The sequence below is a fragment of the Camelus bactrianus genome, chromosome 5 (genome assembly GCF_048773025.1).
Source record: "Camelus bactrianus isolate YW-2024 breed Bactrian camel chromosome 5, ASM4877302v1, whole genome shotgun sequence".
NCBI classification, from domain to species: Eukaryota; Metazoa; Chordata; class Mammalia; order Artiodactyla; family Camelidae; genus Camelus; species Camelus bactrianus.
The window spans coordinates 23,357,034-23,374,997 of record NC_133543.1 but is presented as its reverse complement, the minus strand read 5'-3'; the positions used below and the strand labels follow the sequence as shown (position 1 = coordinate 23,374,997).

The 17,964-nt window shown below is 35.9% G+C and overlaps 1 protein-coding gene across 7 annotated transcripts in view; it reads left to right on the top strand.

The window, feature by feature from the left end:
- NCKAP5 (NCK associated protein 5) overlaps nt 1-17,964 on the top strand; it is a 918,990-nt gene that overhangs the window by 110,416 nt on the left and 790,610 nt on the right. The gene's annotated exons all lie outside the window — the stretch shown is intronic.

The window sequence follows — 17,964 nt, the reverse complement described above, 5'->3', positions numbered from 1 at the left end:
ATTCTTTTTTCAGCTGTGAAGTATACTTGACAAATAAAACATGATATATCTCAAGGTATACAACGTGATATTTGATATACAATATACCCTGTAAAATGAGTACCACAATTGAGCTAATTAAACTCATATAGTTATGATTGCATATGTGTGTGTAGTGAAACATTCAAGATCAACTCTCTTAACAAATTTCAAGTATACGATATAATATTAATTACAATCACCATTCTGTACATTAGATCTCTAGAACTTCTTATTCATCCTGCAACTGAACCTTGCTACCCTATGACCAACATGTACCCATTTCCCCCACCCCCTAGTCCCTGGATCACCATTATATTCTCTGCTTTTATGAGTTTGACACTTAGATTCCTTATGAAAGTGAGATCATGAAATATTTGTCTTTCTGTATCTGGCTCATTTCACTTAGCATAACATCTTCCAGATTCATCCATGTTATTGAAAATGGCATGATTTCCTTACTTTTTAAGACTGAGTAATAAATATCCTGTTGTGTATGTGTGTGTATCTACATACACTTAGGTTGTTTCCATATCTTGGCTATTGTGAATGATGCTGCAATGAACAAGGGAGTATAGACATCTCTGTGATACAGTGATTTTGTTTCCTTTGAATATACCTAGACGTGAGATTGCTGGATCATATGGTAGTTCTGTTTTTAATTTTGAGGGGAATATCCATATTATTTTCCATTGTGGTTGCACCAATTTATGTTCCCACCAACAGTGTACAAGGGTTCCCTTTTCTCCACATCCTTGTCAACACTTATTTTTGCCTTTTTGATAATATACATTCCCTTTTTTTTTTTAGGGGAAAGCCGCTTTATTTTCTTCCTTATTGAATTATAGTTTCTGTATAACATTATGTAAGTTATAGATGTGCAATTTAATGATTCATAATTTTTAAAGGTTATACTCCATTTATAGTTATTATAAAATATTAGCTATATTCCCTGTGTTGTATAATATGTCTTTGTAACTTATTTTATACCTGAGAGTTTGCACTTCTTAATCCCCTACCCATGTATTGCCCCTCCCACCTTCCCTCTCCCCACTGGTAACCCTAACTAGTTTGTGCTCTAGACCTGTTAGTCTGCTTCTTTTTTTAATATTCACTAGTTTATTTTTTAGTATATCAGTATATTTCATATTTAATTTTTAGATTGCATATATAATATTCACTAGTTTATTTTTTAGATTGCATATATTATCCCTTAATAACCCTTATTTTTTATCCCCTTCCCCTATCTTGCTCCTTCCCGCTTCCATCTCCCCATTGGTAACCATTAATTTGTTCTCTATATCTGTGCTTCTGTTTTATTTCATTCACTAGTTGTTGTATTTTTTCAATTCCACATATAAGTGATGTCATATAGTATTTGTCTTTCTCTGTCTGAATTTTTTCTCTTAGCATAATGCCCTCCATGTTGTTACAAATGGCAAAATTTCATTCTTCTGTATGGCTGAGTAGTATTCCATTGTATATATATAACATATCTTCTTTATCCATTCATCTATTGATGAACACCTATGTTGCTTCTATGTCTTGGCAGTTGTAAATAATGATTCTATAAACACTGGGTGCATGTTTCTTTTCAAATTAGCATTTCTGTTTCTAGGGGTGGGAGTTGTGTATAAACCCAAGAGTAGAATTGCTGGGTCATATAGTAGTTCTATGTTTAGTTTTTTGAGTTTTTTTTAAAAACTAAAACATACTGCTTTCCACAGTGGCTGCACCAATTTACATTCCCACCAACAGTGTACAAGTGTCCTCTTTTCTCCACATCCTTGCCAACATTTGTTATTTGTGTTCTTTTTGATGATAGCCATTTTGACAGGTGTGAGTAGTATCTCACTGCAGTTTTGATTTGCATTTCCCTGGTAATTAGTGACATTGAGCATTTTTTCATGTGCCTGTTGGCCATCTGTATTTCCTCTTCAAAAAAAAGTCTATTCAGTTCTTCTGCCCATTTTTAAATTGGGTTGTTTGTTTTTTTTGATGTTGAGTTGTATGAGCTGTTTATATATGTTGGATATTAACCCTTATCCGTCATATCATTTGCAAATATGTTTTCCCGTTCAGTAGGGTATCTTTTCATTTTATCAATGGTTTCCTTTTCTGTGCAAAAGCTTTTAAGTTTAATTAGGTTCCATTTGTTTATTTTTTATTCTTTTTATGCTTTTACTCCTGCTTTAAGAGTTGGAGCCAAAAAAATATTGCTGTGATTTATGTCAAAGAGTGTTCTGCCTATGTTTTCTTTTTCTTTTTTTTTCATTTTTTAGTTTTATCAGGTAGACTTGTTATAATTTGATGGCACATACACAATATATTGCATGTAAATACATATACACAATATACTGCACAGATTTTTAAAATTTACATATATGTACTGTTCATTGTTTCTAAGAATGTTTAGAGCTTTAGCTTTTTAAACTTACATAGTTATTAAAGGAATAAAGCCAACCACAAAATAATAATTAATTCAAAAAGATATATAAACCCTGCTATTAACAACAACATAATTTATAATTACTAAGTTATGGCAGCATAATAAGTGCACATCAATAGAGGAATGGGTAAAGCAGACACAATATATATATGTAACAGAATACAACTCACCCATGGGAAAGAAGAATATTTTGCTATTTTTGGCCCTTCATACACTTTTTTTTCTTACTTCAAAAACCAGAATTTTATAACTGGCATGACCATTTCCATTGCATCAAAAACAACAAAATATCTAGAAATAAACTTAACCAAGGAGGTTATTACCTATACTCTGAAAACTGTAAAACACTGATGAAGGAAATTGAAGATGATACAAAGAAATGGAAAGATAACTTGTGCTCTTGGATTGGAAGAATCAACATTATCAAAATGGCCACACTACCCAAAGCAATCCACAGATCCAATGCAACCCCTGTAAAAATACTCACGACATTTTTCACAGAACTAGAACAAACAATTCCAAAATTTGTATGGAAGCATAAAAGACCCCGAACTGCCAAAGCTATCTTTTGTAGGTCTTTTTTTTTTTTTTTTTCCTCTTTTCTTATAGTTTGATGACTAGAAAAGTTCCCTTAACATTTGTTGTAAAGGTTGTTTGGTGGTGCTGAAATCTTTTAGTTTTTGTTTATCTGTGAAGCTTTTGATTTCTCCATCAAATCTAAACTAGATTTGCTGGATGGAGTATTCTTGGTTGTAGGTTTTTCCCTTTCATCATTTTAAATATATCCTGCCACTCCCTTCTGGCCTATGGAGTTTCTGCTGAAAAATCAGCTGATGACCTATGGGAGTTCCCTTGTATGTTATTTGTTGCTTTTCTCTTGCTAATTTTAATATTTTCTCCTTAGCCTTAATTTTTGTCAATTTGATTTCTATGTGCCCCTGTGTGTTCCTCTTTGGGTTGATTCTGTGTGGAACTCTCTGTGCTTTCTGGACTTGGGTAACTGTTTCCTTTCCCAAGTTGGGGAAGTTTTTGGTTATCTCTCCAAATATTTTCTCAGGTCCTTTCTCTCTCTCTTCTCTTCCTGGGACCTTCTGCCTATGTTTTCATCTAGCAATTTTATAGTATTCCATCTTACACATAGGTCTTTAATCCATTTTTAGTTTATTTTTGTATGTGCCATTAGAGCATGTTTTAATTCATGTTTTTACATGTAGCTGTCCAGTTTTTCCAGCACCACTTATTGAAGAGACTGTGCTTTCTCCATTGTATATTCTTGCCTCCTTTGTCATAGATTAATTGACTATAAGTGCAGATAATACTTTTCCTAACAGGTGGGAGATGATATCTCATTGTGGTCTCAATTGACATTTTTCTGATAATTAGTGATGTTGAGCACCTTTTCATGTACTTGTTGGCCATATTTGTATGTCTTCCTTTATTGTCAGTTTTGGTTTGTTTCATTATTTTTACTTGTCAGTGAATTTTCCCTATTTTTAAAAATTTTGGTTCTCTACTTAGTATTAGTTTTCATGTACTTTAAATTTCCCATTTCATACCCAATGTGAACTTTTCCTCCTTTTCTCTGCGTACTCCTTTCCATCTGGAGGATTTGTGGATGCCTCTGGAAGGCTTACCAGACCTGATGCATCTGTCCTGCAATGTAAAATTAGGCACACCTCTGCTAAAGCTGAGCTAGCAAATGACTTGGTCCAAGTCCTATCTTTGGGACACTCTTTCCTACTACTGTACAGATCACCATCCTATGTTATCTATAGCCTTGGGTAGCAATTAGTTTGGACCAACCTTCTTTCAAGGTAGCTTGCTTCCTTTTGGCTCCAAAACTTCTGGAATTTTTTAAATGTCTAAAACACATTAGATGTCAAACTCTCTCATTTCTGTGTGCCTCTGTACCCAGAACTCAGTTGGCCCCAGACTTTAGTACTCTCTTCTTTCTCTGAGCTCAGTTTCTGGTTTGAAGAGGTGTTACATACACACATATACATATATAGGTAATGTAAATAGGGAATATATAAACCTGCAACAGTTATGTATCTTTCTCAGCTATTATTTAATGGGAAGTTCTTACTCTGAGATCCATTTATCCATGGCTGGACTGCAATGTAATCATAAATCCTTAAAACTGTGCACAAAAATGTATGCAGATTAAATGTTTATATTTTTCCAGGGTGTTGTGTATTTAACTTCCTCTGATCCTCAGATTTTTCAAGAGCCACTGACCGGGTGTGACTCTTTCCTTTTGATTACATGTTTTCTTTTGAATACATGCCAGGAAAAGACATAGTAATGAAAATTTATGTGATTTTTCTTCCAAGGTGTACAACTACATTTTATACTTTTAACAACATTAGAGTAATTTTAAAAGACAATGGTAAGATGGCAACTTTGAAAAGGTTTGAATGGCATCCCCCAAAGTGAAGTTGAAATTTATTCTTTTTTGTTTTGGCAGTCAAGGGAAATGCTTCCTTTAATGGGAAGAATGCAAATATTGAAAGCAATAAGCTGGCAGTGATGAAGGTATTTATTTATGTGTTAGTTTGTGTTAGTCTTTTAACTGTTTTTCTGAGGTTGTGGAAGTTAAATGCAGTTTTTTTGTTAGATAGGGATAAGTGTGTTTTTAGCAAATGTGGGCGCTAAGATGATTTTGGTGTTGTGCATTCGGTAGGTGTTCAGTGCTAGTAGTGCTAGTAGAAGATGAAGAAGTCTGTTGCCATTTATTCTTAATTATTTAATTGATTAGACTAAGCATCCAGCTTAACTTCCATTCAAATATACTATATACAACTCTTGTGAGTCTTTTTATGAATTAATAAGAATACAATTTAAAAAGAGAAAAATATAAATATATTACTTAGAACTAAAAAGGTGCATCATTTAAAGCAAAACACACAAAAAGTTAGAATAATGGAAGTATGACCTAGTGTTTCATCTTGAAGCTCAAAAGGGATACAGTACAATGAACAATCCAAAATTGTAATTAAGAAAATAATCATGTTTATAATAGCAACTAAGAGAATATAACACCCAGGAAAAATTCAGCAAACAAATTGCAAGACTTATACATCACAACCCACACAACATTGTTGAAAGAAATTTAAGAAGACGTAAACAAATAGGATGACGTCTTTTTTCATGGATCAGAAGACTTAGTTTTGTTAGGATGGAAATACTCCCCAAATTGATCTACAGACTCAGTGCAATCCCTATCAAAACCCCAGCTGGCTTTTTGCAGAAATTTATAAGCTGATGCTAAAATTCATATAAAAATACAAGGTATATGTCTATGGAAAATAGCCAACATGATCTTGAAATGAAGGCTGAAGTTGGAAGACTCATACTTCCAATTCAAAACCTGCTCAGAGTTACATTAATCAACATAGCATGGTACTGATGTAAGACTGGCCACAAAGATCAATAGAATAGAGAGCATAGAAATAAGCAATTACACGTATGGTCAGTTGATTTTTTATTGAAGTATAGTTGATTTACAGTGTTGTATTAATTTCTGGTGTACAGCATAGTGATTCAGTTATACATATATATATATGTGGTTTTTCATATTTTTTTATCATAGGTTACTACAAGCCATTGAATATTGTTCCCTGTGCTATACAGTAGGACCTTGTTATTTATCTATTCTGTACACAATAGTTTGTATCTGCCAATTGATTTTTGACAATGGTACCAAGACAATTCTGCAGGGGGAAGAAAAGTCTTTCCAGTAAATAGTACTAGGACAATTGGATATCCACCTGTAAAAGAATGAATTTGGACCTCTACCTCACATCATACACAAAAGTTAACTCAAAATAAATCATAGACCTGGATAAAAAACTAAAATTATAAAACTTCTGTAATAGAAGTAAATCCTTTTTTAGTTTGAAGTAGGTTTCTTAGAAATGATACCAAAAGCATTAACAGCAAAATAAAAAATAGATAACTTGGACTTCAGCAAATTTAAAATATTTGTGCATCAAAGGCACTATCATAAAAGTGCACTTTTTTCTCCCCCCAAAATGGGAGAAAATATTTACAAATAGTATATCTGACAAAGGGACTTGTAACCAGCATAAAGAAAGAACTCTCGGTGGGGTGGAGAGGGTATAGCTCAGTGGTAGCATGCATACTTAGCATGCACAAGGTCCTGGATTCAATCCTCAGTACCTCCATTTAAAAATATACATATAAATAAATAAACCTAATTACCAACCACCCCAAAATAACAACAACAACAACAACAAGAAAGAACTCTTATAACTAAACAATGAAGTGACAAATCACCCAATTAAAAAAATGAGCAAATGTCTAAATAGATACCTATTCAAAGAAGATACACAAATGGCTAATAAACACATGAAGAGATGCTAAACATTATGTCATTAAGGAAACAAAAATCAAACCAAAACTAGATGAGATAGATAGTACTTCACACCCACTAGAGTGGCTATAATAAAAAAAAAGATACACAATAATAAATGTAGGCAAAGTTGTGGAGAAGTTGGAACTCTAATACATTGCTGGTGAGAAGGTAAAATGGTATAGCCACTTTGGGAAACAGTTTGACAGTTCCTCAAGGTATTATCTAAGAGCTTCCATTTAACCCAGAAATTCCTCTTTTAGGTATATTCCTGAGAGAAATTTAAACACATATCCATACAAAAAATTGTACATGAATGTTCATAGCAAAAATGTGGAAACAATCTAAATGTCCAGTAACTGAAAAATGGATAAATGTAATTCATACAATGAAGTATTATTAAACCATAAAGAGAAATAAAGTACTGATACATGTTGTAACATGGGTGGTTCTCAAAAACATTATGCTAAGTGGAAGAAGTCAGTTGCCAGGACCCCTCATCATGGTTTCAGTTGTGTAAAATGTCCAGAATAAACATCCATGGAGACAGAATGTAGATGTAGTGGTTGTCTGCAACTACACGGGGGAGAGGGCATGGGAAAGCACCACTGGTGTGCACGTGGTTTCTTTTTGGAATGTTGGAAACTTTCTAAAATTAGATTGTGGTGATGGTTGCTAAATTCTGTGAATTTACTGAAAGCCACTGAGCTATATACACTTTAAATGGGTCAATATTATGATAAATGAATTGCATCTCAATAAAGCTGTAAGTGAAGAGATGCAATGAATTTAAAAATTAAAGATTTGAATCTATTTAAATTGCTTTGCAGATCAACATATTTTAGGGCCAAAAGGGACCTTAGAGATCACTTATTTTCTTTTATGTGTGAGATGAGGAAACTGAGGACTAGAGATTTTAATTTGTTGAAGATATGTAGGTAGTTAGTAATAGAACCTTAAATTTGAATTTCCAAAATGTATCAAGATTTGCTAACTGCCACAGAAACTATCTACACAAAATATGAGGTGTAGATGTGGTTGTAATTCAGGTGATTTAATTCGTGTGACCTATCAAATTATTCACATGACCTTAATTATTTTTTGTGTTGATGAGGCAGAAATTCTAAAACTAACAAGGGAGAAAAAAGCAAAGACAACCAGAAGATTACAAAAGTATACACTCACATACCTTTAAGAATCTGTTAAATTAAGGAAATATATAAACTGTCTTTGAAGGAAAGACTTTTCGATCTTGTGCTGTAATGGCATACATCAATATCTAAAAATTATTCAGTAACCCTAGTAGTATTTTAATTTTAAAGTAAGGAGAAAAGATCTTTATGCTTTCAGGGCTTATTCTATAACTTATGATAATTGCTTCCACATTTTGACTTCACATAGAAGGAGAAAAATTTATCTTTAAACAGAAAGTTTGGATTTCCTCTATTTACAAAGACAGGTTGTGGGAAATTAAATCCCTCCACATTGTTGTCCTTAGTTTTTTGCATTAGTATTTAAGATCACAATCTTATTGGAGTTTTATATTCATTCAAAAATTTTTTTTTAATTATCAAATTTTAGAGGAGGAGGGGGGTTTGTGAGAATGCATATAATCACAGTTTGCACACTTGTAGTTTATAGACCGCACATTTCTCAGAGATGTATTTTATTTGGGTTGTGAAATATATTTTTTAAATCTAAGTGATATTATTTTTAAATTGAGGGATTTTACATAAACATCTGAATTTCTGGCTTCTCGTGAAAAATTGAAGGGTTTGGTAAACTTGCGTGGTGGTTTTGGCTTCCCTTTTTGGACAAGCTGTGCACTACCCAGATGGACACAGTTTCTCACTTTTCCCATAAGTTACTTCATCAAATGAGTGGGCACCTAGTGAAATAATTCAGAACTCATTGTCACTATGGCCACCTTGTATTGGTCAAGAGTCATTAAGTCTTACTGATTACATAAGAGAACCAAGTTGACTTTCCCCAAAAAGGAAATTGAGAATCCTTTAAGTATTTTACATCTTTAGATTGAAACGTTCTCAATGGGGACAAAAACTAGTTCTTTGGACCAAAAATTTAAAAATCAAAATGGGTTGTGTTCCCCAAAAGGGTCATAGTACAGAAGCAGATATGCAGTGTGTCTGTGCTATTACAATTTCATGGGGGAATGGGAGTAATTAGGAGAAAATATTAATAAGGAAGACTTAAAAATTATAAATAAAAAGAGGAAAAAAATGTAAAGGGGGTTGGGGAGGTGACACAAAACTGAAAAAAGTTTGAAAATCCACTGAAATAGAGGGAGGACTCAAGACTCTTGAAAGAATAATTCCTGGCCTAATATTTTCCTATCAGATGTAGCTCTTTCTAATACAAAGATCTTTGAGTAAATGTATATAGAAAATGGTAATCAAGTAGAGTAGACACACTGCCTTCCATCCATCTGCTCAGGCAGCTATGTAATACAGTTACAAAGATCACCAAGCATTTCTTTTTTCCTCAGTGTTACTGAGATAGAGTTAACCTATGCCATTGTGTAAGTTTCATGTGTACAATGTGATGGTGTGTAAATGATTACCACAATAAGGCTAGTTACACCTCCATTACCTTATGTAATTACCATTTTCTGTGTGTGTGTGGTGAGAACATTTAATATTTACGATCTAGCAACCTTCAAGTATACTGTGGATTAACTATGGTCACCATGCTTTATATTAGATCCTCCAAATTTATTCACCGTAAAACTGGAAGCTTGTACCCTTTGACCAACATCTCCCCATTTCCCCCACCCCACAGACCTTGTTGACCATCATTGTGCACTCTGCTTCTATGAGTTTGGCTTTTATAGATTCCACATATAAGTGATATCATACAGTCTTTCTCTGTCTGATGTATTTCATTTAGCATAATGCTAAAGGTATATTCATGTTGTCACAAACAGCTGAATTTCCTTCTTTTTATGGCTGAATAATATTCCATCAGATATCTATCTATCTATCTATCTATCTATCTATCTATCTATCTATCTATCCATCTATATCTTTTTTATCTGTTCATCCATCAGTGGACACTTAGGTTGTTTCCGTGTCTTGGCTATTGTGAATAATAGCTGGAATAAACATAGGAGTATAGATATTTCTTCAAGATAGTGATTTCATTTCATTTGGCTATATACCCAGAAGTGAGATTGCTGTATCATACGGTAAAAAAGCCAGAGGAAAACAGAGATTTTAACATTGCTTCCATAAGCATAAATTACTACAGTAAAACTGTTTTGGGAGGGCAATTTGGTACTGCCTGGTAAATGAACATGTACGTAACCTATGACCCAGTCAGTTCTCTGTGAGAGAGAAACTTTTGTGCCTTTGTTTAGTAGGATGCATGAACAAAAATGTTCATAGCAGCATTGTTTATAATGTGAATGGCAAAACACTGTAAACAACTTAAATGTCTGTTTTTTTGGCAATTGGGTAGGTAAACTGTCATCAAATCCATTTCATAAGATTCTTAAAATATTTTAAATGAATGAGAACTCCTTTTATCAATATGGATAAATCTTGATGTCATAATGTTATGTGGGAAAAAATTGCAGTCATGTTAGGTGAAAAACAAAAGTCAATACTGAATACAGAAAGCATGATAACATATATATATAATCTTTAAAAAAGCACATTAAACAGTGCTGGGTATCATTCTTGGTACACAGACACATAGTGAAAATATAATTCATGCACAGAAGGAGCTTCCCTACCACAGGACAGTGGCTAACGGGGCAGTGACTGTATTTATAATGTTTATTTCTTTATTTTTTAAAGAAAAGATTAATTAAAGTAAATGTGGCAAGATATTAGCTTTGTTAAATATGTGTGGTGGGTACATGAATATTTGTTACTTTATGTATTTGGGGGGTTTGTTTATTTTTTTAATTAAAAGTGAGACTTTTTAAAGCACCATTGGGATCCAGGAATGTATAGACATGTCCTCAACTTGGTGATTGGTAGGCACAAAGTGACCAGTCTCGTCCTCGCTGGTGAAAAATGACAACTGACTCCACTGAAAAATGACAGCTAACTCCACTGCAGTAAGGAACAAAAGTCCCCACTATCAATTTGCTCTCCTAACCAAACCAATAGGACCAAAGAAAGAAATAAGGCAATGTGAGCCTTTGTCACTGGTAGATTCAAGAAATTACTAAAAATTTCTAAATACACTTGTTAGGTTTATTTTAGAGGCAGTGACTGTACTGGTGGGTTGGTGAAGAGAGGACCCAGAAGAAGGCATTTAAATCTCAAGATCTGGGATTCCAAGTGTGAGCAGAAGTTAACACAAGAATCACTGTACATGAGCGACACTGTAGTCCATGAAGTGCCTTAGATTATGTCAAGAACTAAGTCATCATAACATCTAGCTGGATGAGCATAGCTTTGGGAGAAAATCCTTAAAATTTCACTCTTACATGTACACAGATTAAATTCTCTACGTTTCAGATCTTTTACTGTCAAAGTGCCATCCACAGACCAGAAGCATCAGCTTATTAGAAATGCAGAATCTCAGGCTTTACCAAGACCCACTGAACCAGAATCAGCATTTTAATGAGACCCACCAGTGATTATTACTCTTGAATTTGAGAAGCACTGATTTATCTGCTGGTCCATACAACTTCTCTTATTCCAGAGCCTTCCAAGCCTAAATAAAAAGAAACAACCCGTCACATTGGAAAAAAAAAAAAGCCCAAAGAATGAGAAGTTTTGATGTTATTATCTATAGCTAGGAAGAAATGATAAGAAGAGAAAAAAATGACCATATATACAAATATAGGTGTGTATATAGCACATATACATATATTTACCTAGCATAGAGAAATATACACATGCACACAAAAGCAAAACCTAATCTTGACTCTTTTTAGCTATCAGTTTATGTGGGTGGTCGTCAAGTGTTTAACTTTTAAAGAGATTTTAGCTCACTTCCCTCCCCACAAGTTAATAGCACTCAATTTAATTAAACACTGAATCACAGAAGATGAACATCTTTGAGATATTTCTCGTATTTTTCATTTTGGCACCTATTATGACTTAGGACGTGTTTAATGTCATATTCTATGTTTTTGGTTTATTAAGAATTCTTTCTATTGTTTTCAGCCTGCTGATGGTTTTTTAATCCCTTATTTTTGATTTACTAGGTTTTTAGCATTTTTTTCCCCATCAGGATTTTTGGGGGCAGGGGAGTTGTGGAAGCAGGTTAAAAAAGAAAAAAGAGTAAATAAAGTGAAAAGAGCTTCCAGGTAGTGAGGAATACTCTAATTACCAGCTAAAGCCTTAGCAAAACTGCATTGGCTTCTGATCTATTTTACTATATCCATTCCCTGAATCATTCTGGTTTTTCACTTGTGTGCAAAGGAATTTAATGGAAATAGTAAGTTTAGCAATGTATGCGGACATCCTACTAAAACCTTTTGTTGGATCCTCCCAAAACATTGCTTTTCATAAACTGTTTTCTTAACAAGTCACATTGCCTCTCAGCAGGCCTGGCAGAGTGTAGAGCATACTCTACCCAACTGGCCCCAGATGGAAAATACTCTCTTGAAATTGGATGGTTTTTTAAGTGTAGCTCTCCATGGCCTTCTCGAAGGAAAAAAAAAAAAAAAAAAAAAAAAGCTTCAGCAGAGTGCATTTAGTGGCAGGTCTATAATTCCCCCAGCATCCCACGTATTGGATGTTTTTGCTTTTGGCAGTGGAATTTTTCTAATTTAATTAACTCATTAGCGTTAGCAGATGACATTGTGGAAATTCTTTTCCCTAGTCACTTACTGAAATAGTCTTCCAATCCACTGGGGTTATATGCACACTCTATTTATTTTTAAAAGTTATTTATCTGTTTCATTTCTACACTGGCTTTCCCCTTAAGAGTTTATGGGCAACGTGAAGACATTTCACATAATGAACTACAAGCCTTTCTTAAAGCGATAAATGGAGAAGGGGCCGAGGAGTGAATTAAAAAGTGGGGGAAATCTTTACAGAGAAAGACTGGGAGAGAAACGACAGATGGTTCCAGGAGAGCAGCTAGAGCTGAGATGCTTATCCTGGTCCAAGCCCCTGCCATTCTGTCTCTTGGTTTTTAGTTCATACACTGTAAAAATACAGCGATGGTTTGCATCTGGAAATTAGCTGGCGATACTTCAAATGATAATAAAGGCAAGTTTTCCAGGATTATCCCAACCAAAAGTGAATCTTTGCACTGAAACCATTCACTTATTCATTCACATTTTTTAACCTTACTTTCTAATATTGATACAAAAATCTTGCCTTCTTAGATTTATTTGAAGATATGTACTTGACATCTTCCTTCCTTCCTTAATTTTTCTTTCCTTTTTGTTCTTGCTCTCTTTCCTCCTCCTCCTCCTTCTCCACCTCTGCCCTCTCTCTTCCCTCTCCCCCTCCCCTCCCCCTTCTTTTCCATTCCCTTTTCCTTCTTTCTTCTCTCTGTCTTTCTTTCTCTCTTCAAGGCCTGACATAGGGACAGGGACAAACAGACATGGAATAAATAAATATTACTGAATTCTGAATGAAAGGAATTCTGTTGCATTACTCCTAACAGTTATTGGCGATCTACTCCAGGATTTTAAAACAGGCATCATTTTAAACCGGAGAGCAATCTTGTTAAGATGACAGCTGTTATGATTATCTTAATTTTACCCACGACGAAATGGAGGCCAAGAGCTGTGAAAAATTGTCCAAGGTCACAGAAATTGCTCAAGGTCACAGAACCTTTTACTTAGAGAATTTGAACTCAGGACTGTCCTGGATGCTGCTACCCAAGATGATGATGACATGGGACAGTCAAAATTGATGCAGCTCAAGCAGTGATGAGGGAATTTCTCTGCAGTTCTCCAGCAAACCCCTAGTTTCTGTCACAAATAAGTAAATACTAGGTGGTAGAAAGAGTTAACATTGAATTGTGCATTTGAAAAGGGTGAATCTTACGGGATGCGATTTATATCTTGATTTTTTAAAGATTTAAATAACAGGGGTTGGAAATTACTGAATTTTGAACATTTTAGAGGTTCCAAGAGCTTTCCCTGTCCTTCGTTCCTAAGGACCTTAGTTCACATTAACATCGATTCTTTAAACTGTTCCTCTTTCCTGAAGCTGCATATTGAACCATGACCAAGATTTCCAGACTCAGATTTCACTGTATCCCTAGTTCCCTGTGTTGGAGGTGCCAGTTATCGGAGGAGGAGGCCATGGGACAGTGTTTCTTTGGAGTCTGTCCAGCATTTAAATCATCAACTATAAGTTACCGGCTAGCTTCTAGGATGAGAAGTTTAATAAATATGAGCTCATGAAACCATTATGCTTTGTGAAATAAATCAGATAGAAAAAGGCAAATACTGTATGTTATCACCTATATGTGGAATCTAAAAAATACAGCAAACTAGTAAATATAACAAAACAGAAATAGACTTACAGACCTAGAGAACAAACTAGTGGTTACCAGTGGGGAGAGGGAAGCGGAGAGGGTCACGATAGGTGTAAGGAATTAAGAGGTACAAACTAGCTATAAAATAAGTAAGCTACAAGGCTGTACTGTACAACACAGGGAATATAGCCAATATTTGACAATAACTATAAATGGAGGATAATCTATAAAATATTTGAATCACTGTCATACACTTGAAACAAATATAATATTGTGAATCAACTAAACCTCAATAAAACAATTTGAAAAAACCAGTTTTAATCATTATGCAAAATTTGCCTCCACTTCAAAGAAAAAACCTGTTGTTACGTCCCTTAGAGAGAGTTTCCAGCCACCAATTTATCTGGCAAGGATGGGATACCACATTTGGGAAGTCTGTTAGCATTCAGTCTTCTTCTAAATCAATTTCAGGGTGCTGTTAAGATTTAAATAGACATCTTTTGGTTGAAAGTCACATAATCTGGTTTTTTTTTTTATACTTATGTGTAGAACAGAGACAGCAGTCTTCTGTTTAGTCAAAGTGCACAAGCCTACACACACATGCACTCACTCACGTACAATGCACATGTGCACATGCGCACACACACCCTTATCCGTATAACTCCTGAATGGATGTGTAAATAGCAGAAAGTTAATTGAGCCGATACATCTTCCAAAAGGAAACTGTTGTGTGTATGTGTTTATAAGGAAAACCGATTGCTTTCCTTTGTGTAGACTTAATCAGGATGAAAAGATTTCAGTACAAAGTTGACAGGAGTTTCAAATGTTCTGTTTGGTAGCTATACGCAAATCTTACGGATTTGTAAGTTTTCCCTCCTGCTGCTTGCACTTGGACTGAGAGCAAGGTGCTTGTGGAGAACAGCGGGGAGAAAGGAGTGAGCAGGTTTGGGAGCAATTGTGTCAAGATTTTCTAGTCTTGTCCTTCATACAGGAGGTTCTTTCCCTCCTTTTCTAAGTGATAGCCTCACCCTGAGTTTCTAAGATATTTGCACATTAATTTGGAATCTAGATTTGATATTTCTGGCTTGAGTCAACATTATTTCCTCCACAAAGCAAAAGACCAGTTTAAGTAGGATGATTAGCGAACCTGAGAGAGTGGGGATGGGGGAAAAGTGTGGATCCAAATTGTTTGTATTTAATGTTTCTCATCTTCAGGGCCTGGGCTTGCAAATTAAAAATCGCTTGTTGCACTGGCTAAAGAAAGGCAATTATTGCTGCCAGCAACTGTGCGTCCCTCAGCCCTTGAGAAAGGGAAGGAGATCAGAAAGGGCAGTACCTTCTCCCTCTCAAACCCATGCTTCACTGGCTGTGTGTTGGAGTCATTCAGGGATCTTAAAAGGATGATGAATGGGTCCCACCCTTGGCGATCCAGTCATGATTTATGCGGCCTGGGGATGCACTTTGGTGACTCCCCAGGTGACTCTAATATGCAGCAAAGTTTGAAAATCACTGCTTTAACCAGCAGTTGCCACTCTGGCTGCTGTCCCCATGCTCAGGTACTGGTGCCCGTGCACCTAGACATTTCACATGTCTGGGGTGTGGTCTGGGCATTGGTATGTTTTACAGACTCCCCAAGGGATTCTAAGGAGCAAGCAAGTGGAGATTTACTGACCTCCCTGGTCAGCAGATTTGTCTTTGCCCTTCTAATTTGTCTTCAGCATCTATTTCAACTCTGAAATTATTCTTTGTATCTTTATATCATGTAGGAGCCAGTGTGCTGGGTGCTCAAGGGAGATGCCAATGAGTTTGACACAATCTTTTTTCTTTGGATGCTATTAGGCGGCACGCAATCATATTTTACATTGTTTGTTGCTTAACGGAGCCTGAAAAATATCTTGAATCTAAATGTGGAAGGGTCTTTCATGTGTTATTGCATTGGAACCTGACAGTAACTTGGGGAGACGAGATTAGGAAATGCAAACTCGCGGAAGTTAGGGACCATGCTCAAATCTACATGGCAAAGAGGGCTGGGAGCCAGAGCTTCCAGTGCCTTTTGGTTCCACCATTTTCCTCCATTTCTTTCCGCACCAACATTAACATTTCAAAGCAGAGGTGGGGATTGAGGAGTCAGAGAGGCAGAAATTGAAATGGAGAAAACCATTCTCAGAATGTGTGTGAGTGGATGAGTGTGTGTGTGTGTGTGTGTGTGTGTGTATGAGAGTGTGTCCCTGCATGTGAGGAAATACGCCTTTGAGGTTTACTTAATGGTGATGTTTGGTTATTGTCCCTTGAAAACTATGCGATCTGTTAAAATCTAACAGAAAAAAGAAAATACGGACCTCTTTAGGAATATTAAAGGGTCTCCCTGGCTCTGAAAGGCCATTACTATCTGTGAGGAAAATTAAAGAGACTTTATTAAGGTCAACTGAGATTTCTACTGATCCAAGAAATAGTATTTTAATCAGCTAGAAAGAGGTGTGTGTGAGGGAAAATCACTATCAGTGACCATCAGGCAGAAAAAGATGCTTAATATCCTGTCTTCCTTAAACACTCTGACCATTTTCCTCCCCATGGAGGGCAGGAGAGGCATTTAGCCCATCACTAGGAGGCAGATGCATGCTCTTTATAACCAGAGTTGTGAGAAGCCATAGAAAAGATAAGAACACAGCTGGATTACGGTACTTTGTTAAGTCCAGGAAGGACCCAAGCAGTAAGGTTTAGGTTGACAATAGTTTTAAAATCATGATAAAATGTTTTCTTTGAGGCTTGGATGTGTCATTGTATTTGTCTAAGAAAGTGATTTCAGTGTTACAAATGTGCGTAGCATTTCTTTGCTTTAGCGATGTTACATTGCCGCCCTGCTCTTTATGTGTTCATGAAGACAGCTGTACACATCCATGCACTCAGTGATTCATGCAGACAAGAAAAGCTCATCGAGTGTCTGCCATGTTGCTATACATCAGGCATTATACTACCGAGGAGAACGTCAAATATAAAATACCGTTCCTGCTCTCCAGGAGCAAAATGCCTAGTCGAATTTTTAATTCAATGCCGATATTTAAGAAGGCTCACATGAAGGAAGCCGGGAATTGCACAAAGAAGGCTGGCTGCCTGTCCAGTGGTATCTCTATGATGTGCGGATCAATCGCAGTCAACCCTGAAAAAGAGAAACTACTCTAGATATTTCAAGCAGAGAGGGATTTAATGCAAGGAATTGGTTATGAAGCTTTTTAGGTCTGCAGGAGCGAAAGACATCCAGTGGTGGTACTCAAAGACTGGGAAGCAGCTACTGCCCTTTCTTAGAATGAGTGGTTGGAGGAATCACAGAACTTCCTGGAGCCTGTAGTCCCCTGCTCTTGATCCTGCATGTCTGGGGCTGGAAGCAGAATGCCTTCTCCCTTCCTGTTACCTTCTGATCTCGCTCTGCCTCCTATTGGCAGAATCCAGCCTGATCCACTGACTAAGAAGTCTCGATAACGTAGTTTGTACCTCTAGGCCTGTGATATGGAGAAGTTGTAGCAGGGCAGGCAGGGGTGGGTGGTGGTGGTAGAGGAATCCAACAGTCAAATAACCAGCAAGGAGGGATGGAGTCTGGGAGTAGCCACTGACACAGAGAGTTTTTGCTCAGTTTTTTAAGACTCAGAAATTTGGTTTTATTTGATCACTGAGATGTGATCAGCCTTTGAAATCTGACTGAAAC